General features: G+C 40.8%; 1 protein-coding gene across 1 annotated transcript in view; it reads left to right on the top strand.

Annotated features, from left to right (window-relative positions):
- Positions 1-14,826, top strand: part of VMP1 (vacuole membrane protein 1) — a 166,708-nt gene that overhangs the window by 61,858 nt on the left and 90,024 nt on the right. The window lies entirely within an intron of this gene.

The following is a 14,826-nucleotide window of genomic DNA, read 5'->3' on the forward strand; positions in this document are numbered from 1 at the left end:
ATTTGTTGAATTTTTTTTTATATTTGTAAAAACATTTTTTTTCCTACTTTTTACTTGCTCCAATAGTCTTTTTAGGAGACTTGAAGCTGTGATCACCTGTGCTACACATAGAAAGACTTCAGCCCTGCTATGTGTAGCAGAATTGATCATCTCCTGTGAATGCTGTCATATTCCTGAACTGTAACCTCCCTGGACTGCCCAGAAGTAGGTGTTCAGTGCTCAGAGACATGGCCGAGGTAAGGGAGGCTAAAACCCGAAAACCACTGAGCTAGACACAGAAGATGAAACATAAATACCGAATGGGCCAATTTTTAGAAGACCTTTTTCTTCTAGCAGTGGTACAAGAAAGTCTTCATCTTTCAGTGCCCACTAATAGTTGTCCAATAAATCAGCACACTAATAGTTGCCCATTAATTCTGCACGCATAGGTATTATCTGGAGAAAGATAAAACCTCACCTTCACTTTCTTAAATATCCATGTTCATGAATCTTTTGGTTGACCCAACAGGACTGTGGTTCAAAACCAATTGCCAAATAATTGTGCACACAGTCTTTGTCTATAGCTGGTCAGGCTACTTAAAGGTTTCCAACATATTTATGTGTTATATTTGTGTGCGTAATGTATCGTTTTGTATAATCCTATTGTATTTGCCAGCTTTTTTGAGACCGGTAATATATATATGTAGATATATAAGACATATAAAACTCAAATGTGGGGCAAAATGCAAATATTTGTTGGGAGAACTGTATGTGCACCACAAAGGTGGGTGAATATGGGTCAATTTTGTGTGCTTTTTTTTTTTTTTTTTTTGCCTACTAGACATGTTCTCCTAGGTTAAACAGTTATCCTCCTTTGAGCATAATTGATGGTCTGTGTCGTCTTACTATGTTTAGCATCGTCTTCTTCTGACTCACCCTCTTTCTACTGACTTCATATCTCCTTATCATTCTTTCCATGTATGGTTTGTCTTATTTTCTTCCTCTTTCTCTCCTTCATTTGAACAGCAGTAATCATCCATACCATTACTCGTCTCTAACTGTTTAGGATGGGCTTTCTTTCTCTAGATAATTTCTCTTTAGAAAAATCAGAAATCATTTTTATAACCTGAACTACTTTATAACTGAAGCTTTTTTTGTAAGACATCTCTGCATGGGTTGAATTACAGATCTCTGGCGTAGATTTTCTGTAAACTAATGGGAAGAAGGTAATTAGATCTAATGGGTATTTCAGGTTTTAGCACTCCCTCTATGTGCAAGCCATGGGAATAATATCTGGCTCCATCCATCCCTAGGAATAGTATGTAGCTCTGTTCGTCCGTCCGTGCATCTATCCATCCTAAATGTGTCTGCAGTTGGTGTGGGGTGCGCATATAATGTATGTATGTTTGTGTGTTTTAATAAAAAAACAAAAGAAACACACCTCTCAGGCTTGCAAAACATACAAAGTTGGTAGTGTCTACTTTTGCTCTGGTCCTACATCTTTATTTTGTAACTTAAAAACTAAGTCTATGTCCAAAATTCTTCTTGGAAGTGGCCGGTTTTAGAATAAAATGAAAAGCACAGGATGCAGAACAGTTTCTTAAGTTCTAAATTCTGATACATAATGGACCCCATAATAATCAATGAGACCCATCTTCTTTTCGCATCAGTTATGCAACAGATCTATCTAGGACAGCAAATCTGTTCCTCACAATGAAAAAGGCAAAGGATGTCTGATTAGAAGTGTGAACAATAGCCTAAGAGGTAGACCTCCATCTTAATGTCAGGTGAAGATGGAGTCCGCTCTTCTTCTTTAAAGTTCAACTTGTGTAGACCTAATCCATTAGAGATGAGTATGAATACATGCGATGGCTCTAGAACAGTCTGCCCTGTAGATCACGCCTCCAAGGAAGATGATGTCTTCTGCGGCCTGTCCAGTGTTGGGGTTCTATAAATTATACATTATAAATATTGTGGAAGAATTCTATTTTTCTTTTGTTCCTTGCGGATGTGATAATGACGCACCAGTCTTCAGTGATTTAAACTATTGTAATACACGGGTGTATTCATTTCTCCCAAACAAAGATTACCTTTCATTGCCGACACTGTATATGTTAAGTCCAAAGACCATGCACTGTGTTTGTATGAAAATAAGGCTTTATTTGGTCAACCAGTTACTTATACAGACTTTGGCAAATGGTGCTTAGGACTGGCTCCAGGGAGAAGAAATTGCGGCTTTTGCAAATATGATTTTTTTAGCAGAAGCAGATGTCCAAAGCTTATTACACAGACTCTGCCAAACCATAGGATAAAGTCACGCTGACTTCATTTTGGACAGCTGGTTAAAGTTGTCAAAGAGCAGGCACATGATGCATTGAGTCAGCGTGGTGGTGGTGATATGGGGGAGGAGGAGTCCGAGAACTCAAGTGTTTACCACAGAAAGTAAGTTCTGTCTTAATTTACAGTAAGGGGGAAAAAAGTGGTTTTCATCATTTTCCAGACACATACATTTGTTTTCTTTAATTACATTTAGAGGATTACACTGAGTGACCATTGTAAATTTCTGCTTGCCTGGTTGAATTATGCAGCTGTGCTTGTGAAATAAATGATGCTGTTTCTTTCATTTCTATCACTTATTTTGCACTGTAAGTCTTCTGGTCTTATGACTTGCTGTTTTTGTGCTTTTTTTTGTTCTGGCTGTAGCTCAGCTGGAATAATAGACTGCATGACCTATTACTGGAAGCAGTGTCGGGAGATCATAATGTCCTATTACATCTACCCAATTTAGCATAACAAACCTGTATTAGAGCTGGAAGCGCACATTCGAGATCTCTTTACAGTAACAATCATTAGTTCTGCTCTGAGGAATGCATTGTATGACTTGTTTATCATGGGGTCGTTTATAAGGCCATCTTGGCATGTATTAAAAAAATATTTATACAGTATATCTCATATAAAATATTATATATGAAAAACGCTGGCAAAGATATTGTGCTGTCAGCTGACTCCTCTGTACCAGCTTCTATACCCATTAAAAAAGGAAGTGTTGTTGACCCTTGCAGCATAGAAAGTGACCTTGGAGAGCTACCGAACGGCTTGTAGATCCAGAATAATTATCTTTGCAAGTTGCTTGTTACCTGTTGAATTAGATCTACTTCGAAATTTCTTAGAGCTGAGCGCAGTGCCAGACTGGCACATAAGCTCTGCATACACATTACATGACTGTCATCCAAATGATGATTGACGGCTGGAAGCTTGCGTGCCCAAATTTCCTATGCACAGGTGCGCTCGCTCTGTTCTCTGAGAGGGTCACTGCCAGACATCTCTAGGGGCAGATTGTCTCTGAAAGAACCATAAGAATCGAAAATTGGACATGCTGGATTGTTAGCTCCCCTGACAATCGTCTGGGGCTCCCTTTAACATTAGATTGTCGTCCAATCCCACCTTTATTGGGGTTTGGCAGTCGTGGATCTGATGTGTATGGAGGGCCTTAAAGAGTACCTTTCTCAACGTTTGACCATATACAGTGCCTTGCGAAAGTATTTTCCTCCCTGGAACTTTTCAACCTTTTCCCACATATCATGCTTCAAACATAAAGATACCAAATGTAAATGTTTGGTGAAGAATCAACAACAAGTGGAAAACAATTGTGAATGAAATGTATTGGTTATTTTAAATTTTTGTGGAAATTCAAATACTGAAAAGTGGGACGTGCAATATTATTCAAAAAGTTTTGGAAATCATTTTGTATCCAAATCCGGCTTTAAACTTCTCCACAACAGTATCACGGACCTGCCTGTTGTGTTCCTTGGTCTTCATGATGCTCGCTGTGCTTCAAACAGAACCCTGAGACTATCACAGAGCAGGTGCATTTATACGGAGACTTGATTACACACGGGTGGATTATATTTATCATCATTAGGCATTTAGGACAACATGGGATCATTCAGAGATCCACAATGATCTTCTGGAGTGAGTTTGCTGCACTGAAAGTAAAGGGGCCGAATAATATTGCACGCCACACTTTTCAGTTTTTAAATTTCCACAAAAATTTAAAATAACCAATAAGCTTCGTTCAACTTCATAATTGTGTTCCACTTGTTGTTGATTCTTCACCAAATTTACATTTGGTATCTTTATATTTGAAGCATGATATGTGGGAAAAGGTTGAAAAGTTCCAGGGGGCCCAATACTTTCGCAAGGCACTTGTATGCCGAAATTACCCGTGCCTAAGGGGTAACCTTTTTTTTATCATTTAACAGAACATTTAATTTCTTTCAGCTTTGTGGACGTCCTATTGGGATGAAAGTTCACACCCAAGGGGCTGAAAGATATGTAACGCCAAGTTAAAGGGAGTCTGTCGCTCCCAAAATCGTATATGAGCTGCGGCCACCAGCATCAGGGGCTTATCTACAGCATTCTGTAATGCTGTAAATAAGCCCCCGATGTATCCTGAAAGATGAGAAATAAAGGTTATATTATACTCACCCAGGAGCGGTCCCGCTGCGGTCTGGGTCAGATGGGTGTTGTGGTCTGGGTCCGTCGCCTCCCATCTTCATACAATGACGTCCTCTTTTTGTCTTCACGCCACAGCTCCGGCGCAGACATATTTTGTCTGCCCTGTTGAGGGCAGAGCAAAGTACTGCAGTGAGCAGGCGCCGGGACAGATCAGAGAGGCCCAGCGCCTGCGCACTGCAGTACTTTGCTCTGCCCTCAACAGGGCAGACAAAGTACACCGGAGCCGCCGCGTGAAGACAAGAAGAGGACGTCATCGTATGAAGATAGGAGGACCGGACCGCGACGCCAATCGGTCCCGGCAACACACAAGAAAAAGCATGCCCATATGTTTAGGGAACACCCAGACATATCAACCTAAACCACTGAACTAAGACAAATATGTTGATCATATAATGGTAAATATCAGTTCTACTCATGAGCTGTAGTCCATAAGTGTATACTGTACACATTAATCAACTGACTCACTGGTGACAGTATTTATTTATTTTTTAAACAATAGATTTTTATTAAAGAATTATTCAATTAACAAACGGGTACATTGTAGTGATAAAAACAAAACCACACATTTAGTTGGGGGGAGTACAAGAGGACAGGCTAACATAACTGATGGGAAGGAATAGAGGGGAAAGGAGCCCAGGGGAGGTGTTAGTCAAGTCTAAATTCAATATAAAGAATTAGGACGAATCTGAGGAGTCAGGAGCATGTAGACGAAGTGATAGTGTGGAAAAGGAAGTGTGGTTGGTGTATTCCACCCAGGGAAGCCAATTTTTTTCAAATTTATGGACTTTATTCATAAGTATGGCAGATAATTTTTCATTAACTTGTGACTTGTCCTGGACCCGTTGAAGCGCAGTCGGCGGGAAACGGCCGTCGTCCTGTCTGCTCCTTGCACCTTCATGTATAACCGCCGCCCTGGAGGTATGTCCTCACCCCGCTAAGTGGGAGAATAAAAGGACTTTTAAATACATCGCCTGGTGAGTGCCATTATTTCTTTTTTCTTTGCATTTTTCATTTTTATAAGTAGGGCGGACCCATGCAGCCCACCGCCAGACCTGACCTGCCCATCGGGCAAATCCAGTTGTGCATTCCAACCGTGGCCAATTGTGTCCCTGATGAAGAACTGCAATGGAAATATCTGATTATCATGTTGTCAAATATGTAATTTGATTTGCAGTCCAAAATTTTAAAACCATTGATATTTCCTAATATGTTCATCTATATGCCTTATGTCCAAGTGTGTAAAATAGACTTTTGTTGTATATCTGGTCTAATCTCTGTGCACGACTTGGTAAATGAACTTGAGAAGTTCTGTATCTAGGGTTCGTTGACCTTGATGATGAACACATCAGGCTTATTGTTCATTCTAAATACTCATTATACTGTTGGCTTTATTTTATAAGGTCAATGAACTAAAATGTGTATTTTCTAAATTGAGGAGCCAGCATGCTGTAGATGCACACTGCTTACTTTCTTTGTATTCATAGCAGAAAAATGCTTCTATGTTAGATACATGACAATAATGCTGTTTTCCTGGAGGACAATAGCTGAACAAATGTTGGACACTCTATTTTTAGTTAGGTGTTTTTAGTTTCTCATAACCAAAGTTTCCACTTAGTCCACAGGAGAGCCTCCACTACAGCACTAACTTACCATAGTCAGACTATACTGCTAAATTTCCTGATGTATAGATCTGAAGATGTTTAGATGACACACTACCAGTATGTGTTGGAAAAACGTCCTTTTGGTGCTGAGGAACATTTTACAAAATCCTACATGGCTTTCTAAAAAAAAATGCTTTTCATTATAGTTATACAGAGGCTTGTCACATCTTTGAGGCTTTATCCTTGCTTTGATCATCTTATTTTTTGTGGCTTACCTCTTATTATGATGCCATTATTCATTAAACCTTTTATGGTAGCAAGGTCCCCTTAACTGTTGTTGTGCAAAATCTTTATTTAATCTTTTTTTTTCTGGGCCCCACTGTCCCAAAGTTATGTCCCCCGGTAATAAAGAGCCACTTTTTTTTGCAAACGTTCCCTTCAACCACTGGGCATAGACCACAGAACTTGTGGGGCATTTGTTTTTTTCTACTTTGTGATGTTTTCCAATCAAAAAAACAGCTGGGAGGTGAAAAAAACGCCCACAGAAAAGATCACAACTGCAACAAGTCTCTTCAGAACGCCGCAGCCGTTACTTCCATTCTTGGAGTTCTGGTACACAAGAAAGCAACAATGCCGGAGAGCCGGGATGCGGGGCCAGAAGAGAAAAACAACACTGTGTGTAACACAGGCGAGTCCAGTATTGCTGCTCTCCTGTGCTCCATTGCATCAATACCAGGAAGTAACACGGTGACTGTGGAGTTCCCTTCATGTTCATGAGAGACAAATCTAGTCTTAGGAGAATGCGTTGAGCCAGACTACATCTATGACCTTTTCTCTGGAAGCTTGCTTTCCCCCCCTCTATAAAACAAGTGTGTTTCGATTGGCCAGCACCATAGAGGAGAAAAAACAAATGTACACGTCCACTGTAGTATACACCCAGTTGGTTGAAGGGAAACGTGCAAAGTGACCACTCTTTATTACCAAGGGACATCACTTTGGTACTAAGGGGCTCAGAAGAAAAAGAATCAGGGGAGCACTCAATTGAAGGAGGTTCTCTGTTTAAAATGAACGTGTCGTTTCAGGAGAATTTACAGTAGAATATGTATCTACCTCTAGCTCCTCGCGTTTTTCCAGAGAATCTTATAAGAACCTGATGTCATCTCCTGTCTCCGTAACATGAAAATCTGTCTTCACAGAACACAGATTTTACCCATGAATTAAGAATGAAGGAGATCAGTCCAGGAGGAGAAAGAAGCAGATTTTTCTGAAAAGATATATTACAAAGTTGGTTATTTTCATGTGTCCTATTGATCTTTTAAATAAAAATTAAAATGACATTTAATCTTTAAATTAAGAGATCCTGTGAAAGGCCCTCATTAAACTGTCTGTTTATCACTATAATCCTCTATAAGACCCTCTTCAAATTTGGCAGATTTGGTACACATTCCTCCAAGAATCAATCTCTCATATGTGAATCGGATTTCCACAACTCTGTTTGCTCTGCTGATTCCTATTTAATCCATCTATTGATCCTGTATGCCTGCCATGGTTTATCCTTAAAGGTAATCTGTCAGCAGGTTTTTGCAATGTAAACTGAAGACCGCATTAGGGAGGGGTTAAAATACAGATTTCAGCCATGCCGCTCTTATCAAGCTACAACCTGTTGTTTTTTTCTTGCAATTAGTATTTTAGCACCAGAAGCTTATCATTGCTCTGACAATGCAAATTGAGCCCAAGTCTGACTCCACCCCCTTCTGTGATAAGCACCTCACTGTCTATAGACACTTTATATACAGAGCCTGCATTTAGCTGCATTGCTAAATCTAAAAACTCTGATTGTGTCAGAATGGATGCACCCAGTAATCTATGTGATACATCTTTGGATTCAGGGTCTCTTTGCCTGCATTACACTGCTCTCCGATGAGGTAGCAAAAACCTGCTGACAGATTCCCTTTAATTTTAGATTTGGCTGTATTGTTATCTGTCTGTTTTTTCAGAATATACACAGAATACGTAATAATGTGATATTAAGTCCTCTATTACAGTTTTATTTCTACAGTTTGTACTAAATTGTATATGGAGCGCATGCAATGAGAAATGTAAGGACAGAAGTATATTTTTCTTTAATTAAACGACCACGTGTTCTTATAAAGCATTCTGGATATGTTAGTGTTGACTTGACCACACGGTGCCAGTGTTCTACCAAGGCTTTATGATAATAAACCTGGAATTCTTGACTGCAGTATTGCATAGCTGTACTGTATTGTTTTTATGTTTCGGATATTGGAATCTAGTATCTATTCTCATCTGTTTTATGACATCATGGCTGTGAGTAGCATGATGCAGCAAGTGGCCTCTGCCAGATTTTGATATCATGACATTGGTACGGTTGCGGTCAGCACACTGACTGTGCTGGAAAAGCGTTTTATTAGGTCATTTTTAGTTTATTGCATGTTTCAAGTTAATAATAGTTAGAGTTTTGTTTTTTTTTCTTTTGCCGGACCAGCGCATTTTTCAGCAGAAAGTATTGGATACTTACACAAGACTGTGGCTTAGTCATCCTATTTTATTACTATTGCCACCATTAATATTTTAGTGAACACTCATAAAGTAAGAATGTCATATTTCCTAAGATAACTTTTCTAATCATAAGTTTAAATGGAACCTGTTACTAGCTTTTGAGACGCTGTGTATGTGTTCACCCCCCAAGGCTGTTTGCACCTTGATGACCAGACCAAATTTAAAATTTTTACCACTGTCAGTTTATGAAGTGATAACTCTTTTTGATTGCTTTCTATTCCAATTTTTGCTCCGTGCATGGTAAAATTGATAAGACCGCTTTATTCTTCAGGTCAGTACGATTGCAGCGATACCACATTTATATGTTTTTTTTATGTTTTGGTGTTTTTACACAATAAAAAGAATTTTATAGAAAAAAATAATTATTTTTGCATCACTTTATTCTGAGAGCTATAACTTTTTTTCTTTTTCCGCTGATGGGGCTGTAGGGTGGCTTGTTTTTTGTGGTATAAGATGACGTTTACGGCAGTACCATTTTTATTTTCATAAATCGTTTTGATCGCAATTCATTCCACTTTTTGTTTGGCGGTATGATGATGAAGCATGTTTTTTTTCCTCGTGTTTTTTTTTTTTTTTTTTATGGTGTTCACTAAAGGGGTTAACTAGTGGGACAGTTTTTTATAGGTTGGGTTGTTCCAGACGCTCTATTCCAAATATGTGTACTTTTTTCCCCCATATTTATTTATGGGTACGATATTTTTTTGTTTTTATTATTATTTTGTGATTTTTTATTAAGTGTTTTTTTTAGAACTGTTTTAAACTTTATTTAATCCCACTATGGGACTTTCGCTTTCTGCAGTTTGATCGCAGTTATAAGGTACTAGATGGTGGCCCGATTCTAACGCATCGGGTATTCTAGCGTATGTATGTATATAGCAGCCACATAGTATATAGCACAGGGCACGTAGTATATAGGAGCTATGTAGTATATAGCAGACACGCAGTCTATAGCACAGCCCATGCAGTATATAACACAGGCCACATAGTATATAACACTGCCCACGTAGTATATAACAATGCCCATGTAGTATGTAGCAGCCATGCAGTTTATAACACAGCCCACGTAATATATAACACAGGCCACATAATATATAACTGAAAAACCGAACTACTATAACTCGGGATCCCAGAAAAGAGTATAAACCAAAAGAAAAAACAAAACAAAGATCCCTAAAATATAACCTTTATTAATTACGGTTAAAAAGACTATATTGATTCAAAATGCATATAAAACAGTATTAAATGTACCTAATGAGACCCTATGTCAACCTACAATGAGTCCTGCCTGGTAGTGGAGGTTGGCACCCTACTGTACCACGGTTGGCGCCCCCACTCCTCGATGGCTCACCCTACAGTACCCTAAAAGGTGCCTACAATCAGGAAAATAACTGGTGAGCCCTATTACAAATTACTATAATGCCAACTGCCTGACAGTGGAGGTAGACACCCTAATTTACTGCGGTAGGTGCCCCCACTCAGCGACGGCTGACCCTAGGGTCCCTCCTATTCCCTATAATAGGAGAAAGACAAAAGATATTGTCCCACATACACCTCCGATACCCGTGAAAGAAAAAAAGAAAATGAACAAAATGCAAAAAACAACCAAAAACAATTATTATAAAAAACAAAAAATGAATAGTCACAAATGTACTTATTCAATATGCCAAAGGGGGCAAATACTAAGCACAATGTCCAGAGGACAATGCCCCTCTGAAGATAAGGTAGGGTCAGATAATTAAACCCACATACGGGTACACAGAGTGCTAAATGTTTTGTCCAAAAAAGGATAAAAAAGATGCAAGCACCAATGTGCATCAAATAATCAATTTAGTCAACCATAGGACATAATTATACACACTCCTCACTCCTCTATTTTGTTGAATAAAGTATAAACTTAATTAGGGTGTCTACCTCCACTGTCAGGCAGTTGGCATTATAGTAATTTGTAATAGGGCTCACCAGTTATTTTCCTGATTGTAGGCACCTTTTAGGGTACTGTAGGGTGAGCCATTGAGGAGTGGGGGCGCCAACCGTGGTACAGTAGGGTGCCAACCTCCACTGCCAGGCAGGACTCATTGTAGGTTGACGTAGGGTCTCATTAGGTACATTTAATACTGTTTTATATGCATTTTGAATCAATATAGTCTTTTTAACCGTAATTAATAACGGTTATATTTTAGGGATCTTTGTTTTGTTTTTTCTTTTGGTTTATACACATAGTATATAACACAGCCCACGCAGTATATAACACTGGCCACGTAGTATATAGCAGCCACGCAGTATATAACAGCTCACGTAGTATATAGCAGTGTGGGCACCATATCCCTGTAAAAAAAAAATAATTAAAATAAATAAATAGTTATATACTCACCCGCCGTTGTCCAGCGAAGCTGTCCCTATGCGCGCGCTGCTGCCGCCAGCTTCTGTTCCCAGAGATGCATTGCGAAATTACCCAGAAGACTTGGCGGTCTCGCGAGACCGCTATGTCTTCTGGGTAATTTCGCAATGCATCTCTGGGAACGGAAGCTGGCGGCAGCCGCGCGCGCATCGGCGGACGACGGAAGGTGAGAATAGCAGGTTGTTTTTTTTATTATTAATGTTTAACATTAGATCTTTTTACTATTGATGCTGCATAGCATAGCCCGGCGGCCGCGACCAGTCGGCGACGCGGGATTTCAGGGACAGAAAGAAAGATAGACAGACGGAAGTACCCCTTAGACAATTATATAGTAGATAGCAGTGCAGTAGAATTGCTATAACTTATAACTGTGATCAGACTGCAGAAAGTGCCCTGCAGACACAAGTTAGTTAAGTCATGCATCGGGATCTCCGATCTAGGGGCAGAAGGTCTTTCTTCCATCTGCCTGCCTGCTAAAGGCTGCGATCACAGCATTTAGGGGGTTAAAGTGTTGGGAGTGGTGCAGGAATTTTAATTTTTTATTTAATAAATCATGAGTACACGTGAAACTTTGTAATATATGTTATCAGAGAAATCTGCTTATTTTGCCTCCTGGATTGAACATTCACTCTCAATTTACAGGTAAAATCTGTATTCAAAGAAGACAGGTTTTCCCATTACTGAGATAGAATATGAGCGCTGGTGCCTTTAAAATTCTGTGGAGAGCAGACAAGGAGGAGCGAGAGTCAAACAGGGATTCTGCTGCAAGTTCTCAAGAAACTAGATCACTATAGAATTTATTAATTGAAGACAGATTTTTTTTTTTTTTTACATGAATTAAGAATATTGAAACTGAATGATCAGTTTATCAAGAGAAAGACGCAGATTTCTTTGATACGATATATTACAAAGTCCCCTATTTTAATGTGTTTCACTTTAAAGACTATCTCTGGTACTTTTAAATGTAACCCAAAGGGGTGGTCCGAAACTAATATTAATTTTCATACTGAATGTCTTACTAATTATTTTAATAATACGTTACTTTTTCTAATATGGTTTATTTAAAAAAGTCTCTACCCTTCCCTCTCTACTCTAACTGGTTTGCTTTACTTTTTTTATTTGTTTCTATTTTGATGATGCTTTGTTTGAGAATCCCCAGTGCGTGCTGGGGAAAAGTGCATGCTGCAGCCTTTAAAAGAAGCTTCATCAGAGACGTCCGTTTCAGGGGCTGGGCTAGTCCCCTCCTGTTCTGTGACATATCCTCAGTACGAGCTCCTTTCTTACTGTGCAATATTCTTTTCAGTGCACAATGACAGTGCGCTCCCACGTTGGCTCTAATTAGAATTAATGAGTCAGCAACAGAGCACACTGTCAGTGCGCATTGTAAGGAGACAATCCAGTGAGCAGAAACCAGCCTGGCCCCCAAAAGTGATGTCTGTTTCGGTATTGTTGGACTTGATTTTGGGGGGGGTGAAATCCTGCTGACAGATTCTCCTTAAATGCGTTGTGTAGTGAACAAACCTGTAATCTCTCTACAGTCAAGTGTACAATGGTATTTTAGAAATATAAAAGATAACAATTAAACAATGCTAAACATACAATTAACTACGGTAGTTGACACAAATAAGTCATGCAACCTTTTAGAGAATCTCAGACTGACCAGAAGCAACTTCTGGGACTCCCCCAACTTTGCATATGGTCTGTGACAGTTCATTTTATCCTTTTGAGCTTAGCTTCACACCCTACTTTTCACATACTTCCCTTTGCCATTTCTTGTCTTTCACAACCTCTTGCCCCAACATTAATGTATTCTGTAGTAATGCAGCGATAGGATTGTTGCACTAGTATATCATGAATAATAGTGTTTTTGTTCAGTGTGCATGTATGGCTTTAGCAAGTACATTTTACAGCAAACAAGAACCAAACGCCTTATGTTTTCCAATGAATAAAGCATGTATATATTTCTTATTTAGGTGTCAGAAAGATTTAACATTTGTATTTTAAATTACCCTGGATGTAAGTTACTGGAAAATGGTCATTGTAAATTAATAACTTTTTGAGGTTTTTATGCACTAATCCAGGGTGATGACACATGATGATGTCTAGTCTAGAAAAACTTGTGCTTGGGGGGTGTAGGGCAGTGACTCATTTTCAATGATATTTGAACACTCAAAAGACAATATACAATATGTCTCAATATACAGTATATCCACTATAAATGTTTATTGCTCCAGTTTCACAGGTCATCTGCAAAATGAATAGGTGTGTGTAAAAAAAAAAAAAAAATCTATATATATGAGGCATCGTGATTACTCGCTAATCCCGCCCCTGCACAGTAGCTCCGCCCCCACCACATCACCACACATAATCCCGCCCCCCACCCCATTACCACACACAATCCCGCCCCCCACCCCATTACCACACACAATCCCGCCCCCACCACATACAATCCCACCCCCCACCATATCACCACACACAATCCCGCCCCCCACCACATTACCACAGATAATCTCGCCCCAACCACATTACCACACACAATCCCGCCCCCCCACATTACCACACGAGGCTCCGTCCCCTCACATTACCACACGAGGCTCCGTCCCCTCACATTACCACACGAGGCTCCGTCCCCACACATTACCACACGAGGCTCCGTCCCCACACATTACCACACGAGGCTCCGTCCCCCCACATCACCACACGAGGCTCCGTCCCTCCACATTACCACACGAGGCTCCGTCCCTCCACATTACCACACGAGGCTCCGTCCCCCCACATCACCACACGAGGCTCCGTCCCCACACATTACCACACGAGGCTCCGTCCCCACACATTACCACACGAGGCTCCGTCCCCACATTACCACACGAGGCTCCGTCCCCACACATTACCACACGAGGCTCCGTCCCCACATTACCACACGAGGCTCCGTCCTCACACATTACCACACGAGGCTGCGTCCCCACACATTACCACATGAGGCTGCGTCCCCACACATTACCACACGAGGCTCCGTCCCCACATTACCACACGAGGCTCCGTCCTCACACATTACCACACGAGGCTGCGTCCCCACACATTACCACATGAGGCTGCGTCCCCCCACATCACCACACGAGGCTCCGTCCCCACACATTACCACACGAGGCTCCGTCCCCACACATTACCACACGAGGCTCCGTCCCCACACATTACCACACGAGGCTCCGTCCCCACATTACCACACGAGGCTCCGTCCTCACACATTACCACACGAGGCTGCGTCCCCACACATTACCACATGAGGCTGCGTCCCCACACATTACCACACGAGGCTCCGTCCTCACACATTACCACATGAGGTTGCATCCCCACACATTTTACCGCACGAGCCTCTGTCCCCACACATTACCACACGAGGCTCCGTCCCCACACAATACCACACGAGGCTCTGTCCCCGCACAATACCACACGAGGCTCCGTCCCCACACAATACCACACGAGGCTCCGTCCCCACACATTACCATACGAGGCTCCGTCCTCACACATTACCACACGAGGCTCTGACCCCACACTTTACCACATGAGGCTCCGCCCCCCCACATTACCACACGCAGCACTTCCTTTCTATGTAATTCAACCACTTCAGCCAAGGTAAATGTACATTTAATTGCATCCTCATTCTCCAAAACAAAATGAGCCAAGAAGAGTCGCCAGGTCCATCTCACAGGCCACAGGAAAATCCGGACAACGATGCAGTAGCTGATCAAC

Source organism: Ranitomeya variabilis, chromosome 3 (genome assembly GCF_051348905.1).
Source record: "Ranitomeya variabilis isolate aRanVar5 chromosome 3, aRanVar5.hap1, whole genome shotgun sequence".
NCBI lineage: Eukaryota > Metazoa > Chordata > Amphibia > Anura > Dendrobatidae > Ranitomeya > Ranitomeya variabilis.